We start from the raw sequence: 17429 nt of genomic DNA, 5'->3' as shown, positions 1-17429 counted from the left end.
ACTAATATCTCTGAAAATCTATTCTCGTTGCGTGTAGCAATCGCGACGCGGCGCGTCACCAATTGCGTCCAATAATCGTCGGATAAAATCTTCGTAAGTTGTCCATTCGAGGAAAATCCTACGGATCCTGACGCGACGATCGTATCAAGCAACAAAATCGTCGAAGAATATGAACGAGTAGATTCCGCTAACGAACAGTTCTTCGGCGGATCGTGAAAGAGCCTGAACGTTCCGGGAAAAGAAAATTAACAACGTCTTAGGAAGGTCTAGGTCGTCGAAATCGGTCGGAGTAGCCGATGGGCGAGGATTCGTCTATCAACCCCATTATACGGAGTGACTGGTTGCCTGTTCGTGGAAGAACGACGAGGGGGAGTTTCGTGGGTTCGCACGACCGATCGTTGCTTTTAAACGTGTGGTTAGGCGAATGTAAAAAACGTTTCGAGGAAAGTAGAAAGCCACGTATGCCAGGAATACGAACGAAAAAGTCTACGAGGAACAGGATCCTGTCACGCTCGAAAATCCCTGACAGGCATAATCTTCTCCCTTCCTAATGGTTTCTGTGTCTATGAACGCGGATTCTTCGTGGCGTTTCGCGTAAAACGGAATGTCCGAATGAATAAGAGAAGGGCGCGTTTTGGCATCGCTGTTGGCTTTCGATTAAACGACGCGTCATTTTAACGATGATCGTCGTTCGATAGACGTGTTCTTTGATGTTTAAACGAGTAACAGTATAATTGGTTTCGGTTGAATTTAGATTAGATGGATAAAAACGATCTGCAAATTCAATTGCTCGTTAGTTTCGTTTCCGAACTAATATTATACCCGATAATTCAGAGTCGAGCTAGTGCAGATCTCCTTTAATCCATCGTTCTCAGTTAAAACTGGAAACCAAAAGCGTTTCAGACGCGCAATTCCCGCAGGGGAGCTTCTCTCTTCGTTCTATACAACGCGTTTTAACAAGAGTCCCGTTTCTCGAGAGCACAATCTCTCGAATACAACTGTCGTCATTACATACGCTTTCATCCCGTCCGCGCAGCAGCCGGTTCACCCACGATCAAGAAAATTGAAAATGCAGAGATAAACACGCCGGCTGGCTCTGACTTTGAGGAATAATATAACGTGAAACGATCGTCAGCGGCTATAGGTCATTAATGTTTTACGAGCACGTAGAGCGCACAGCTGCGTCCGTTCAATTACAACTAACAGGGAGAGCCACGAATGCCCATCTCTCTCTCCCTTTCTCTCCCTTTCTCTCTCTCTCTCTCTCTCTCTCTCTCTCTCTGTCGATCGTTCTCTTTCTCTTTCTCTTTCGGATCGTTTCCACCGACCAGCGCAGCGATACGCGTTTATGTCCATTAATATTAACGGCTCGAAACAACGATAATAGCGAACAACTATAGGGATCCCGAGGTGTTTTCCTTGACCATGCCGACTGAACTCTACGGTGGTCTCCGAGTCTGCGTCCAATGAGATACGCGTTGTTGTCCAGCCTTTCGTTCCATCAATCGAACACTGCCAATGATTGGTAACCGATACTCGTATCGTGTTACTGAATTTTGGATAAATTATTAACCGGACAACGGTCACGTATAGTCTTCGTATAAACGTTTATGCGATGTACCGTGAAACTTTTCCTTTGAGAATTCATTACGCGGCATGATCCGCGTAACGCGATCACCGTACATTATTTTCCTGCTACCGAACGAGATTCGTTTTACGTCGCGTAGTACGGTGGAAAGAGGGCTTCGAGATGATCGCGATACACTTTTCATCGATTCTTCGCATTTCGTCGTAGCATATTTTAAAAGCTCGTTCGGTCTTATACAGATAATCCGAGGATATTTTACATTTTTTAATAAAACGAATCGAATTTATAAACGATATGCCTCGTTTCGAAGTTCTAGTGCCGTGACCGTGCAAGTACTGACATTATGGTTTCTTAGCTTTCGATACTTTTGAAATTAAGATGTCTGTGTCGTTTAAGACAAATGAACGAGACGTAGCAGTCTTCGCATTACGCTATTCGAACGTTATTACTACAGGAAATACTAATTATTGCGTCAATTTTCCAGTCTTCAACCGTGACTTTAAAATCTTTATTTCATTTTCATCTTTACCCGCTATCGCTCCGTAATCAATACTCAATTTCACGTTAGATCGATCTATCGCTTCTAATCCGCGCAGTCCGTGCACTCGCTTCATCCGTTTCCCATTGCGAAACATATTTCTAATTACTTACGAGGGCAATCAATCGTTCAACGAGAAAGCAGGATGAATAAAAGCGGAACGAACAATTCAATTGGCGCGTTACACGTACGTCCACATTTCAGAATAGTTAATCAAAGAAGCGAGACAACAGGTACCGGACATGAGTACACGGATTTCTATAATTACCATTCGCTGCACATATCAGCCGGCGAACGTGAAACTCGGGCAAACTGGCTACCGTTCGTCCTCGAACAGGTTCGATGCTATCGTCGATTTGTTGTTTAGCGAAAAGCATAATGACGGAGATCTAAAGTAGCATCTAATCGAAAGTTAATCACAACGCGCAGAACTATTCCCATTGTCCATCCTACCATGAGATCTACAAATTTCCTATATTTTATTTCTACTTTTAGCCGGCTCTTCTCTTTATCGCTCGTTCTTAGAACAATCGAAAAAATAAGAAAAAATTGCTCCAAAGAATCGATACGATTAACTTGAATCTCTCGGCTAACCTATGGATCTTCGAGTTGAGAAACTATCCACGAATCTGTCGAATTTCGTATTGCGGTTACCACGACACAAATACTTTAACACCCCGGCTGATTGTCCTACCTACTCTGGATTTCTTCGATCGATAGTACCCGATCTCGAGGAAAAATCGACGAAATCGGGAGTAACGAGCAAACCTAAACTCGACGGTATCCACGATCCTCCTCCTCGTTGCCTCGGTTCTGTGCAAACAGTGAATCGCAAGGACGCGATAGGCTGGAGGATCGATCGAGACAACGGAGCTATCGGGGTCCGGTAATCTTGGTCCACGGGTGCATATTTCAAGATCGGCATGCGTGAACGATCTCATGGCCGTCGGGTTGCCTTGCGGTCGTGTAACTCACCTTTACAACGTTAATGCGACGGCCACGGAGAGCAACCTATCATATTTCGCAGCCCTGCTCGCCTGATCGACGAGCCGTGTTTTAATATGCAAATTAAAATGCAAATAATCCGCCTACCCTTTCGCCCTGCAGCGTCCTCTCGGCGTTTCACCCTTGTTGAGCCTTCGTCTAAGCTCGGCTAGTTGTCATCCCTCACGGTAGAATAGTTTTCGGCCATCCATTCCGTGGATCCTCCGCGCGGTCTTCTTTCTTTTTCGCGTCTCCGCGCCAACAATTCTTCGGATGCTTCTAAATTACCTTTGCCAGGGAACACGAGCACGAACGAAGCGAAAATCGCACTGAAATAAATTTTAGAATTTAGCGCGAAGCTATTATCGATGTAAAAAGAAAGAGGGAGAAGAAGAAAGAAAAGAAAAAAATATCAGACTTTTATGTTTCGCTTTAGAGCCATGCGAGGAGAGATTACAATATCGAAAGTTGCATTTTATACTTATCGTTTGACGAGGATGATATTTCGAGATTACATCCAGCAATTAGATACGTACTTGACACTGTATTTACGATTAATTGTCAGGATCGCGTATATTACCGCGGGTCTTCAACGGGGTAAGTAAATTAATAGCAGCGGCGAAGAATAATGGCATAGAAATTAGAGTTGGTAGCACGTGATGGAGAGAAATGAAGCGGTCTAGATAAATGTGTGTCCAGAAACTAATAGTTTTAGTAGTCGATTTTTTAATTTACAAATTGATTGTTCCCAGTAAATAATATAAGATTTAACCGTAAGATAGATTCAAGACGATCGTTGTCTATAATTACGATCCATTAACACCGTTACTAATAAAATCCACTATTAGCGCTGCTTACCAAATCTATGTAATTAAGATACGCAGAGAAAGCATTAGGCTGCTCGTAAACAGAAGTCTCATCGTTAAAGTCTCGTTAGAACCCTATATTTTGTTACACGATCAGCCTACATAGGTCCCTAAAGTATTAACCATAGTAGTTATTTTCCAAAGCATTATTCATTCGTACGCTCGATATTTCAAAGTCTAAATTCATGTAAAATACCACTGAATGGTGTAATAATTGAAGGGAAGTGCAGCGTTAATTAGACTTTATATTTCTTTATGACAAATGCAGCTTTCCAACGCAGGAAACTCTACTCTCCTTTTACTTATTTATCACGAGGAGGTGGCAATTCCAGAAACGTTAGAAAATAACGCGTTATATCGTTTGTGAAAACACGGTGAATCTCGAATACGTTGTCTGAAGAAACAGTTGCCAAAATATATTCCGCAACTGGAATTTCGAATCTCTTGTTCGTATTCGAACGATCGTTACTACTCGCCCATTCGTATAATTCGTTCGGATCTGTTCGTTACGAAGTCCGGTGGGGAAAAAAACCGGCAAGGAAGACCGCGGGAATACGCGGCAATTTAGCAATTCAAAGCGTTGATCCCGCGAGGCCCATAAAATTCACTCCGCTGAATCTCCTTCTCAACCGATCCGTAAAATGCCAGGACGGTAGTAAAGTTTCCTTTGGTTACTTTCATCGGCAGTCATTGATCGAGTTAAAGACACCTCGTTGTATAGCCAACCGACGAAAGACAATATTATTATGGCTTTCTCCTGTCCTGCATATTCAGGTTATATTTACCATGCAACCTAGACACGGTGATCGAACGTTCATCGATATTATTATCGACAAGTGGAACACTTTCTTTCGAATTTCTTTCGTAGATACGATCGCGCGTGAAACGACGCAATAGGCAGCCTTGAACTGAACGAATAGCCGTCAAAAGACATCCTGATACCTTTCTCGTCGTTGCCTAAATAAACAAAGAATCGTAAGGAGGTAAGGAACAACATTGTTCGGGTGCCATTCCGTGAACTACAAGGGGTGAGACGTTCGACGTAGCGTTATCTGATTCGTGAGAACGATTTGAAAGAGCTGAAAAGACTGAAAAGGTTTTTGAAATAGTACGCGAAGGGGAATTCTCTTTTGTACGCCGTTCTGGATGATCTCAGATTTTACCAAGGAGATGTTTCTATCGATGACGTAGCTAAGAGTTACGTGGGATTTAAAATACGTACATAGGTCAACGAACTATAACTATAGATATTTTCCAAAACGATCGATATCGACGTAAGATATCTTGACAAAATTTCCATCGTTGTTTCGCGCTAGTCTCTACGAAAGGCACTCGAGACGAATAACAACGAACGATGGAACGTGCGTAGATTTAGACGCGTAGCATTTAATAAAATCGTCTGGAGCGAAAGTGTGTCACGTAGCGCTCTTTTCAGTCCAAAATTTCCTACTTCCTTTTCTACTAAAAGGTATTAAATTGTTAAACAGTGTCGGAATTACGGAACACGAAGATCGAAAATTTATCGCCACGGAGAACTAGCTAATTTACATATAGAGATGAAGGTACAATATGTCGAGGCGTTGTCCGAAGAAACGTCCACTGTAGAGATCTGTCGTAAGGATTAGAATTTCAATTCATGAATTTACATGCAACGTTATAAAGTGTTAAATCCCTGAAGGATGCTTCTGTAAAACGTGGCAGACATACGGAATATGGAAATATCGAACATTATACAGGAGGTACGGGATATCAAGGAACGGACGTTTACATGTGTTTAGAAGAAACGAAGGATGTAATACGATACAGGTACGTTTGTACGCGGCAAGTTAAAAGAAATTATACGACAGATCGAACGTGTACTATCGGCTCGATCAAATTATTAATAGTCTCGCGCAACGTATAGGTGCACGTTACTGCGCGTCCATAGTTTCAAGCTTGCATCGCCTTAAAAAGCATCAAGTTGCAAGTTACTCTCTTGGGACAGCGAGATATCACGAATAGAAGGTCGTTGAAAGGGTTACAGCGCAGGAAAGGAAACTGCAACTCGAACAAAACTCGAAACGATCTAGAGGCCTTAAGATGAAAACCGCGTGCAATTCCACCCCTGAGAACGCTTTATCTTTCTTCAGAGGCGATTCGAAAGGCCGCAGGCTGCCGGTTCGATTCATCGTTGGCGAAAAAATCGCTGGCCGATTCGCAGATTGCGTCTCAAGGCGACTCTGGTCGGCACAATCGCGCTCGCTCGTATATAAGCCAAGATGAATCCCCGAGCCATCGTACGCGTAATGTCTTCATTGAAGCAGCCTCCTATCATAATCTCGCTATGATGGACGAGCGGTCTTTATGCGGGGACGCAGAATGGAACGAGATTAAACGAACAGTCATCAATAGCGTGAAAGGCGAAGCTCGTGGAAGGAACGCGAGGAAAAAAGGAGGGAATGGGTTGAAGGGGGTGACGAGACGACTCAATTAGTCGCGTCCTACCCGTGTACAATCTGTCGCGATATACGCGAAACTCTTTTCTCCGAGTCGGCTATTGCGAGGATCGCGCGCCGCCGGCGAGAGAGCCGCCGCGATTCGCACCGGTGACAAATAACGCGTCGTCGAGTGATCGCGTCCGAACCGAGACAGCGAGAACGGTATCGTCGGACAAATCTCACCACCGATTTCCACTTTGTCGCGTATAATTTTCCTTCGTTGTCTCTCTTCGGAAATCTTTATTTAGAATCTTATCGCTTGTTATCCTAATTTAGCCGCGTTATTTCTCATGGACGCTATATAAATTCAAATGCTATAAAACCACAAAGCCTCGCATCTTTCTTCGAACACCGTGCAAGAGAAAAATAAAACGTTTCAATGGTGGACTGACGGGTTCACGGAAAGCCTTTCGTAGGAAAAGCGTTAATTACGGTTAACAGGCTTCAGTCTGTTTCAGCCGGGCAATATCGCTATATTAATTCGTTCGCGCGCAAAACTTAATTCGTTGCGCTTCCCTTCTGCTCGTGCACTACGTATGTAATTAAATTCCAACGGATGGAACGGTGGATGTGCAACAGCGGCAGAGGCTCGATCGGACGACACCCTGTCGTATACGACGTCGTTCAATGCATAGCAAGTAGTGCTAGAAAATCAGTTGCCGGTAACTCGGAACGTTCTGTCTACGAAGCAATTGAACGAATCTACTTATCTCTGCTGTCCTAGCAGCGTTACGCTGCTAATCCACCCTGTATACAGTGGGTCACGAAAGCATCGGTACGTCGGTGATCAAGCCTTTTGTAATTCATCGTCGTGACAAACTCTCTGTAGTCTCGACAAACGGCGCTGGAAATTCCGAGTATGGAATCTCACGTTTATTCTGTGATATATGTAGGTTTTATCGTTGTTAAGCGTTTAAATCCCTTCTTAGAATTTTTGCCAAAGTTTCTGATCGTAGTACACGGGTAGATGAAATCTGAGAAATTTGTTACGTCGATGTTGACCGGCAAGTTATTAAAAGCGACGAAGATTTAGTTTTTGAAAAGGTACGAAAGCTGCGAAAGGTTTTAATTGAAAAATATGTACACGAAGCTTGACGTTAACTCGTTCGTTATACGATACGAGCTTTGAATGTCCGACTAATGACACGAGCACACGTTTACCTCGCTGTACACTCTATCTACTATTACATCGTTAGTTAATTGGACTAACAATGAATCATTTACCTAGTAAGGCGGATAATTGGTAATTTACTGGATTTACATTTGTACGTCTAGAATATTCTGATTGCGTTTCAACATTCGCAAACGAATTGCATTTATTCATACGGTTAATTAACAACTCACATAAATTTTCGTTTAACTCCATAGCAGTGACTATAGGCTATTAAAATTTGCATACATTTTCCAATTCATCACGAGTTCTTACGAATGATTTACGAGACGCCTTTGCGCGAAACAGTTGTTCGGTCGAAGATGTGGCACGAAACCTTTCCTATCCGTACCTTTCTTCAAATATACCTCGTGCTTAATCGCAAATTTGTACGGTGTCGTCCGAAATATCGATCGGTGTAAGAGAATCGTTGCCGAAACGTCGAAGCTCGCTTTGTCCTACCATCTTCGGATTCGGCTGAACACGGATGAAACCCTGGACGATCGCTGGCCATCGTGAAAGGAACAAAAGTCTGCATCGGACGGTGAAAATTCAAATTTCTATAGAGTTTTACGTAACAGTATCGGTGGTATTACTCTCTCCTGCGGCACAGTAGTCCAGCTATGGTTTGTCGATAACGCAACTGCATGCAGTTGCATTATTGCGAGGCAAAGATGGGAGAGGTTCGTTGGGGTGGCGTGGAGGGGCAGCGAAGAAGGTGGCCAAGCCAGAGAGAAAAGAAGAAGGAGAAGAAAGACAAGGTGGAGGAGGCGGAGGAGGAGGGCACGTTGGCGTCGCCTGGAATGCCCGCGGACCACGAACGGTGCCGGTACGACGGGTTTACCTTTTACAGCCTACCTACCGGTCGTTTCACTGCGACTGCACCTTCCACGTCTGCGTTACCACTCTTTTTCGCCGTCGAATTTCACCTGGCCGGATAAAGAACGCGGATAGTTACGCCGCTTCTCTCTGACCTCTGCGTTTCTTTCGGTTTCGTCCATGACTACCCTCGCTTTTTCCTTCTCTTTCTTTTCTTCGTTTTCTTTTTTCTTTTCTTTTCTTTTCTTTTATTACAAACAGTAGGTACGTTGAGAATGTTCGAGAGAAGAAGTTGTATCCAGCGTTGTATCTAAATTCCTTTGTAAATTTTTTATAAGCAACTACGATATGAAACGTTCATTTCTACGATCGCTAACGAGCTTCCTGATCGACGCTTTCAACGCGTATCGGATATTAAAACAACGCTGTACGTTACACGCACGACGTTGCAAGAACTTTAAAAAGATGCAAATCTTCAAAACGTTGTTGCAGGTGTATAAATTGTATACAGATGTCACATTATCTTCTCTGGAAGGAGGAAAGGTGCTATTATTTCGCATTGCTCTCGGTTTACATCGGTGGCTTAATTATTAACACTTCGGCTGGAATTAATTAACCTAGCTGGACGCGTTTCGAAAGAATGGCAAAGAAGGACGGAAAGAAAGGCGAACGAGGATGAGGTAACTGCAAGTATCATCGCGTAGATGTCACAATTTCCACGATAATGTTTATTCATGATCACGATTAGCCACTTACCACGCAGCCTATCGCTCCGTGCAGCGTGGCTCGTGAATTTTCATGGGCCATTACTTTCTCGTTCTTGAGAATCGATCGGATCTTGATGCACGAAGCCCAGTCTCTCTCCCTTTCGAGTCAGCAGAACCGTAGAATCGCAGATCCGTTCTACAATCGCAAAAAATTTCCCGCAATTGAGTAAGTTTCAGTCGCTATAGTCGTTGCGGCTATAACTAGGGGATGGTTTATTCGAGAGACAACCTTGGATCGATGGAATCTCATCGACTGGAAAATAAGATCCGATAATTGGAGTACAATTTTACTCGTAGGTAATAAGAAGATGCGCATCTCGTACAATTTTTCCCCTCGATCGTTGAACGCTTTCAAAACCTTCGTTATCGTGTAAAATCTTCAGCTACCCAAGCGATTCGCAATTTTCCTTAATTCGAGAAAAAATATAGACGAGATCGCCATGCACGAGGAACTAGCGTCTTAATCCAAAGACCTGGCACGCCACCCACGTGCTCTCGGCTCGTTAGATGACAGACGCAATTTGACCCATTAGCACAATCGCACAACGTGGCTAACGGAACCGGTGGAGGCGCAGACCGGAAAACAGCGGCGCGATTCAGAATGCCAACGCGTGCCGCATCGCGCTCGCCTTGCCCTGTATGTCCATATACGCGACCAGTCGCCTCGCTCACCTACGAGAACTCGGGCGTGCGTGCACGCGCTCTCACGAAAAGGAATTTCTCTTGGACCAAGACCTGGCAAAAGCTCGGTACCAACGACAGCATTAGCCTGGCTGTCCGACGAGTCTACCATTAAGATCTTCGACCACGACCAAGCGGAGAGATCCGACATCGCCACAGAGGATACAATACGTGGCAAGCTAACGATCGTTTATCGAGATGAAAAGTGGGCAACGGCTCGTTTCGCTATTAATCGGGCCGAGGGGCCGGTGAAAAGGAGCAGGTAGCCAGAGCGTCGAATGAGAAACGCGGCCATCATGGGCAGACGCGTGTAGAAAAGAAGAGCATCGGACAGGTCCGGTTTGTCGAACGTGGGCGCGATGCCCTCTTCTCGCAATGATCCCCGCGATCTACACACAGCGAGATCCTGTACCCTTGTCACCGGCTGCTCCTCCAGCCCCCCTTTCAAGGATTTCGGATGAAAGGTTGGCGAGCGGCCGAGCGGCCGAGCGGGTGAACGCACCCTGAAAGCCAGGACGTTGTCCCTAGACGCCTACGTGGGTTTCGTCTGGATCTGTACAGGCCGGCTATAGGCTAAACCGCGGCAAGGACCCGCGGTGAATTTCTAAGAAAGGCTATGCAATTTTCGAGGCCTGTTCCGGAGCGGTCTTGTTAGCCGACACGCGAAAATTTATCACCCCGTCGTCGTTACAAGCGGCTAACTATCTCTCGTGCTCCTCGCGCCGACCGGATAGGGTATCATCATCAGCGCGTGATGAGCGCCGTGGATGTAATGAACGGAATTACTTCGATGGAAAACTTCGTGTATCATTCGAGCGCCGTTGGACGCGGCGAGATTGAGTTCTTCTGTCTGCGGATGACGCTGTAGGTCCTGGAAGATCCAACGAGAACAGCAGAATTTTACAGACGCGTCTAGAGAAATCCCTTCTCTCGCGATAACCATAGCAATAGATGTCAACGACTTTGTCTATTTGCGACTATTTTACAACGTTTCTCTATCAATTACAGCATCGGAGCGTCTTTGTTGCATTATTGCCACGAGTTGCATCAGCCAAACTCACATACCCGGACGATATTTTATTCCTCGCATTTTCGTTCGAACGAGAGGATTAACTGGAGCTTGTTAACAGACTGTCGGTCGGCCACGACGATTTGGCCACGCCAAATACGATTATTCACCCCGAATAGCCCGTCCATCGTGGACGAAGAAGGCCTCGCGAAACTTCGTTTCGACTTATCGTTTTATCTCAATCGGCGAATCTAAGAAGCCAGAAACTAGCACTTTGGCATGGAAGAAGCCGGATCAGCCCGAGTTCGTTTACCAAGCGGGCCAAATTAAACGAACGAGCGACAAGCAAGGAATTCGTTCGACGAAGACGTCGCGATTCTCGTCGTTCTGCGTCTTCGCTCGTGTCAGATCGAACGGATGGGAGACGAAAGAGAAACGACGAAAACATCCCTGCACGAGGGAATGCGGGGATCAAGTTGTCTCGGGACTTTTCTAATCCCGCGACACGTTGGAATTAAAACGGCTTGTCAGAGATGTCGTCTTCGATTTAAACTATGGTCTCTTTGGAAGATGGACGACGCGACGTGGACATAAATATAGAGCATTTCCAATTCCATTCTCGCTTCTTTTCTTTCCGTTACTAAACCAACGACGTTCTTTGCTACGGATCGAACTATATGGCGTGCAAGTTCTTTCAATTACAAAGCCATCGAAACGTCAAAAAGTTTACGCAACGTTGGAACTTGATAAATCATCGTCGAAAAGAAAGTTGGAATATCCTATTCTTTGGGTAATTTGCTGGGAACGATCGCAGATCGCTCCGAGCTGCGATCTATCATTATCGAAAGAACGGTCGATAAATTACGTCTATTAGAGAACAATTAAAAGAAGGAAACAGGTAGCCAGTCTGGTCGGCTTGGGCGAAGAACAATGCGGCAGGGCGAAGTTTGCGCGGTTCGTGTTCAGGTCACTGGTGCGCAGGCGGACCGTTAGCAGTGGAACATTGTGCATAGCCATGGGCATAATCTTAACTTCTAAGAAACGACCACTCATTGATCCTAGGCTCTACTATAGACGACGACATAGGTCACGTCCACATAACGGTCAACACCGGAGAGGACACGTGCCTTTAAACTCACGGCTCGGGCTAATCAACTTGACACCAGCAGGAACTGCTATTGTAATCGGACCGCCTGCTGCGCTTTTCTTATACAGAAACTCTTGTCCATAAGGGAATTTAGTCGTCCACACGGATACTCGAATACTTTCGTAGAAGGCTCTCCATGGGTATTGTCTTTTCAGTGAGTAATGCAGTAGTACGATGTAGGTGGATTTGTTGCAAGATGTGAAATTTATATTTCTCCATAGCTTCTAAAGATATTGGCGTAATACTTGCGAGTAACGATAGAAATATAGAGCGTAGCATAAAAAAGAAACCGATCAGAAAAATTAAAAGTATTGCACGTCTGGTTTCTGTCTTAAAACTACACGCGTATCGTACATACCAAACACGTTCGCGTCTAAGTATAATCAATTTGAACCACAAGGACGAGCAAGCTAACAAGCTTTTTTATCACACTACTCGGACAAGCCTCGACACAGTCGATATCCTGCACGACGTACTACTGACCAGTAACCTGTCGACGGATCGAGGATTCACGATCGGAAGATCATGTATCAAGCATACACGTTTTCCCATCGTTCTTTACCACGAGACCTGAACAGACCTCTGACGGCAGGGCAGCGCTTGGAATGATACATAACGTGTCACGATATAATAGGCCTTCTCGACCGTCTATTTCTGTTGCATAAAACGATCCACTCGAGCCGATCGAGTAGATGCCATAAGATAACGTGTCTGCCTAAAAGTCGCAATCGATCAAACCATTGTAAACCTATTTTTGAGACTCGACGTCAGCGGAACGGGACAAGACTCGTAGTCCGTGTACGTTCGCGCGTGTGATTGATGGAATACTGTTGCAAAGTGAGACGCGATACTTTGGTCGTGGTCGGTGGGAAATTAAACGCGTGCGTGCTCGTAAATTTGCCGTTAGTAATATAAGTTTTTGTTAATTCGTTTTATAATTTCTGCACCGAGCATTACCTGCATCCTATAAAGTTATATTACCCGTGATTCGCATAACTTAATCGCAAACAAATACCCGTTAACCGTTAGCCTGAAAAGATGTACCAGGTACGATCAAGATGCAGGAACACGAAGGAATTATACATTTTCCGTGAAACCCATTTTCACGCGTGATTAATATTTTACAAAGCAGACACGTATCCCAGTTCACGGCGTCCGTAGGTCGCGTATTCAAGCATGCACGTAACTTAACGCTGATTTCTTCGCGAACGAGCGAAAAGGAACAGGTGAAACGACAGCCGGCATGGGAACATCCTGTCCAAGATCGCCCGGGGTCGATCGCGTTGCAAACCGCGTGATCCATGAAGCACAATCCATCAAGTTACAGTTACTTACTGGCGGGCGACGTGTTATCAATCGATAACAGACGATAACACGAGCAAACGTCCTGACCACTGGCAATTACCGGCCACGGTTATTTACCGAGCCTTTGACGAATGAAAGGCATGCAAGATGATATTCTACGATGAAAAACTACGATAGGCGGTGCTCGGTTTTACCCACAGACGCGTTTCGTTAATGATAGATGGACGTCTGAGAGTCGGAGCTTCGATCAAACGATTTAGGATAACTTTTTCCCGATTAGAACGCGAAAATTTTCTTACTTTTCTTACTTTTGGGATACGATCGAACGAATAGAATAATTCGTAGTTAGTAACGAAGAATTTACCGTTGGTTACGAAGCTCAATTGCCTTGAGATTTAATCGCTCGATCGTTTAAAATTACAGCACGATCGAATCTGACGACTCATCGACCTTGCGAAGGTCCGAAACTTCTGTTACAGAGGCGCGATACTCGTCCCGGTCGTTACGTCAACCAAGAGATTTAACGAAAAAGATGGCGCGTGCGTAAGGCGACCTAGCAGACAGAGGCCAGATTTTCCGCGTAAACTCGTCCACCGTTAAGTAGCTGGAAGTACGAGCGAGCGCTATCACCGGATCTGGCATAATGATCCATATCGCGCTAGGACGCGGCGCGCCATCCTCCGGACGAGGCTTTATCGCGGAGGCGGACGCGCAGGTACGCTCGCTACGCGTCCTTCGAACTAACCAAGTTTCCCGGCGTCTGGTTATGCTAATTATGTATATCGTGCACCGCTATTACTGGGACACATTCGCGTGGCTCGTTAAACGGCCGTGTGTCCCATAAATAATAACTTTATTTTCCACAGGTGGTGGTGTCGGGACCGCCGATAGGATTCTCGAGTACTGGAAACACGGTGGCTGCGTGGGAATTCGAGTTTCTCTGTCGATTCTCGACCGTGGAAAGAACTATGTCACGGGAGGAGGCGAGCTGCGTTTAAACAGCCACAAATTCAGTCTATCGGTGTGGCGGGACCGCATTCCGCTCGGGCAAAAACGCGTAAATTACGCGACGAACGGGCCGTCGTTATTCGAACGAGCGGCTAGCCAACCACGAGAACCCAGCCGGACGGTATTTCGTCTCTTTCTCTCCCTTCGCTCTCTCATAAGTACATAAATTAGCCGCGCGGCCGGCCGGCAAAAAGCTACACGACGGAAGAGCTAACGGGCGACGTCCACGACACGCGAGTGAATCGCGGCTGCACGTGGGAGAGCACAAGCAAATAAAGTACGAATAAAGAATAGAGTCTACTACTGTACTACTTGGACGGCCGTGCAGCATCATTAGCCGCGACGTCCAGCTTCTGATTTCCTTCCTTCGCTCCCCTTTGCTCCCTTTCCAAGCGAAAACCGCTTCCCTCCTGGTAGCCGAGACGAGCCTCGACGTTTTGTATGTTAACACGCGATACGCTTTGCTCGTACTGTTCACTGTTCGGCTAGATACGCCGCTTGTTTGCGATTTCCCTTCGCGACATTTGCGTGCGAGTTATGAAAAGAGGGTTGAGAACAAGCAGCATGTTTGATTTTTACCAAGCCTCGGGTTCGTTGTAGCTTGTTCGCGGTTGCAAGGTTTCGATTCGATTGACCTTTTTGCCAAATGCATACACTTTCGCTCATCCCACGCAGCCGACGCCGATTTCTCTCTACACGACGGTGTCAACGTGTCCTTTGATGCGACCGGTAATTAGATGCTTTGAATTAGAATTTCTTTTCTAGACTAACATTCCTGTGTAGCGGATGCCTCGCGCTGGTTCCGTTTAACGAACGAATAATTATTTTACTCCTATTTTATGCGTGAAGCTAGTTAACGCACGGAGTTCTTTCGTTACACTCTGATACTTTACGATTTCTAACGAAATGCATACGGATACCTATGCGTTGCTAATAAGCGCGTATGCTAGCGTCCAGCTAGAAGAGGGTTAAGAGCTAAAGGGTCAAACGTACGGCAAGTTGCGATGCAACGTCAACGAGACCGTTGGAGAGGCTCGTCAATGCCAACGTGCATCGCTACGACGAAAAGTAGCCGATACTCGGGTCGTTGACTCGAACAGGACGCAAGGGATCGACAAACAAAGTAAGGGATAAGCAGGGATAGGGAAGAACGTGGCCAGTGGCGTATACGTACTACGTAGCCACGGCTCGTAAGCAGAGAGCGGCCAGCATCATTAGCCAGAACGTCCAGTTGGCGATTTCCGTCTGCTCGTTTGTGGGACGAGACGCTCACGGGCTGCAACGTGGCCTCGGCGAAGGTGGGGGCTGATCGCCCTTATCGGGTAAGGGGGCCCCCGGACGACGCTCGATGGTTCGTACGGTGAATGGATACCTGGTACTTTGTTCTCGGTTCCCGGTACTCCTGTGCAGCCGGTGCTCTCTCGCCGAACATTCGAACACGAGTTCGATGACCCTTCGACTTCGCAGACCACGGACCGCGCGCCCCGTCTACGTTCGAACACCGCGCCGCGCCGCACCGATGGCCAGGGCAGCGCCCATCTGTGACTCTCCAAACGACCGACACCACCCCGTTATACATCTGCCTCCGGGATTCCGCGATTCGTTAACATTCTTGCCGAATCGCTCCCTTCGCCTTCGTCAGACCAGATCAACGGAACGACGCGCGATGCGAGAATCGAACGGGAACTGGCACCGGAGATCGTTTCGATTTGACGAAACAGGTTTCTTATCTTTCCTGCTTCCGAAGTTGTCGATCGTAAATGACGACCGCGTTTAATTATAGTTTTCGGAGATTTCGAATTTGTTACTACCGGAGAAGATTAGCCGAGTGTCCTCGGCAAGGCAAAAGATCCTTTGATCATAGGATGTTCAAGATATCGGATCTTAACGAAGTAGGAGATACGAAGAGACAAACAACCGGTATCAACCATACATCGAGAAATTATAAAGTTATTTAAATTTTGATTCGTTCGTTGCTCCAAGCTTACCTTAGCTCTTAAAATAACTTGCTTTATATGCATTTCGAGTATCGCAAACGACGCGAGGATATATTAAACATCTATGAGAGAAAATTAATCACACGCCACGTTAGATAATTTTACTTAAACGAATTTAGCTTTCGATCACGATAAGGAACTCCGTAAATACGCACGTAGAACTGAAACAACGAGGACCTTGATACTCCCGAGAAGCTGTACAGACAAACGTACACCCTTAAACGCAAAGAGCAGCCGCTGCTAAACTAAATCTTGAGCGTTCGCGAAACCTAGATTTCGCGAGGACATCCAGCAAATAAATCTTGTAATTTAGCGATTAAGCGAATGACGAACGCGTTGAGAGATCGCAGAAAGAAGTTTCCTATTGAAAGGAACGCCATTGATAAAGTTTCGCTCGGATGAGGCCTGCACATTGTCTTTTAAACCGAGCATGCTATTAGGAGAATAGTGCGCGTAGTCGAACGACTGCGATGTTAATGTCTAAAGTATGTTTCCTCTCGCACGTACCGCTTAATGGCCGGCGTTCCTAAACTGGAAGAAAGGATCGAGCTTGGAGTCCGGCACGAAGCCAAGTATCCAAGCTCTCCAGACCAGACCTTGCTCGATTCAATGGCATCGGAGTTATCGGCGAACATCGTCCGGCACCATTGCCACGAAAAAGCGTTCCACGATTAACCTTAAGTGCCGCTTTGATCTGCTGATGCCAATAGACAGCGAAATTCTCGTCGGTGGTTCGCACGAGGAGATACCGAGTGAAAGCTCGTTTTTCCTGCGCCGCGACAAAATTCTTTTCGAGTTCTATCCTTAAGCAATCGAGCGAATACGCGAAAGGTAAATTTTGCGTGGAATAACGCGCCTGATCTCAAGGCTATCTAACGTTTATAATCTGCGATTCAATTTCCATTTTCATCGACTGGGGTGTTGTTTTTAATCAAGGCGATCGATTATCGCGATATTCGATACAGCTATATCCGTTCCGATAAATAAACAAGCTGAGCCACGGTCAAATTATTCTGTAAGAAAAGTAACCGTATTTTATACGAAACAAAACGAAGATGTTGCGCTTCGTGCCTTGCACAGCGTACGATCACGA

The 17429-nt window shown here is 45.8% G+C and overlaps 1 pseudogene; it reads right to left on the bottom strand.

Moving 5' to 3' along the window:
* Window positions 1-9166: 9166 nt before the first annotated feature.
* On the bottom strand, window positions 9167-16360 carry LOC126925079 (uncharacterized; annotated as a pseudogene).
* Window positions 16361-17429: the final 1069 nt, after the last annotated feature.

This window comes from Bombus affinis, chromosome 15 (genome assembly GCF_024516045.1).
Source record: "Bombus affinis isolate iyBomAffi1 chromosome 15, iyBomAffi1.2, whole genome shotgun sequence".
Lineage (NCBI taxonomy): Eukaryota > Metazoa > Arthropoda > Insecta > Hymenoptera > Apidae > Bombus > Bombus affinis.
This window is presented reverse-complemented; position numbering and strand designations above follow the sequence as displayed.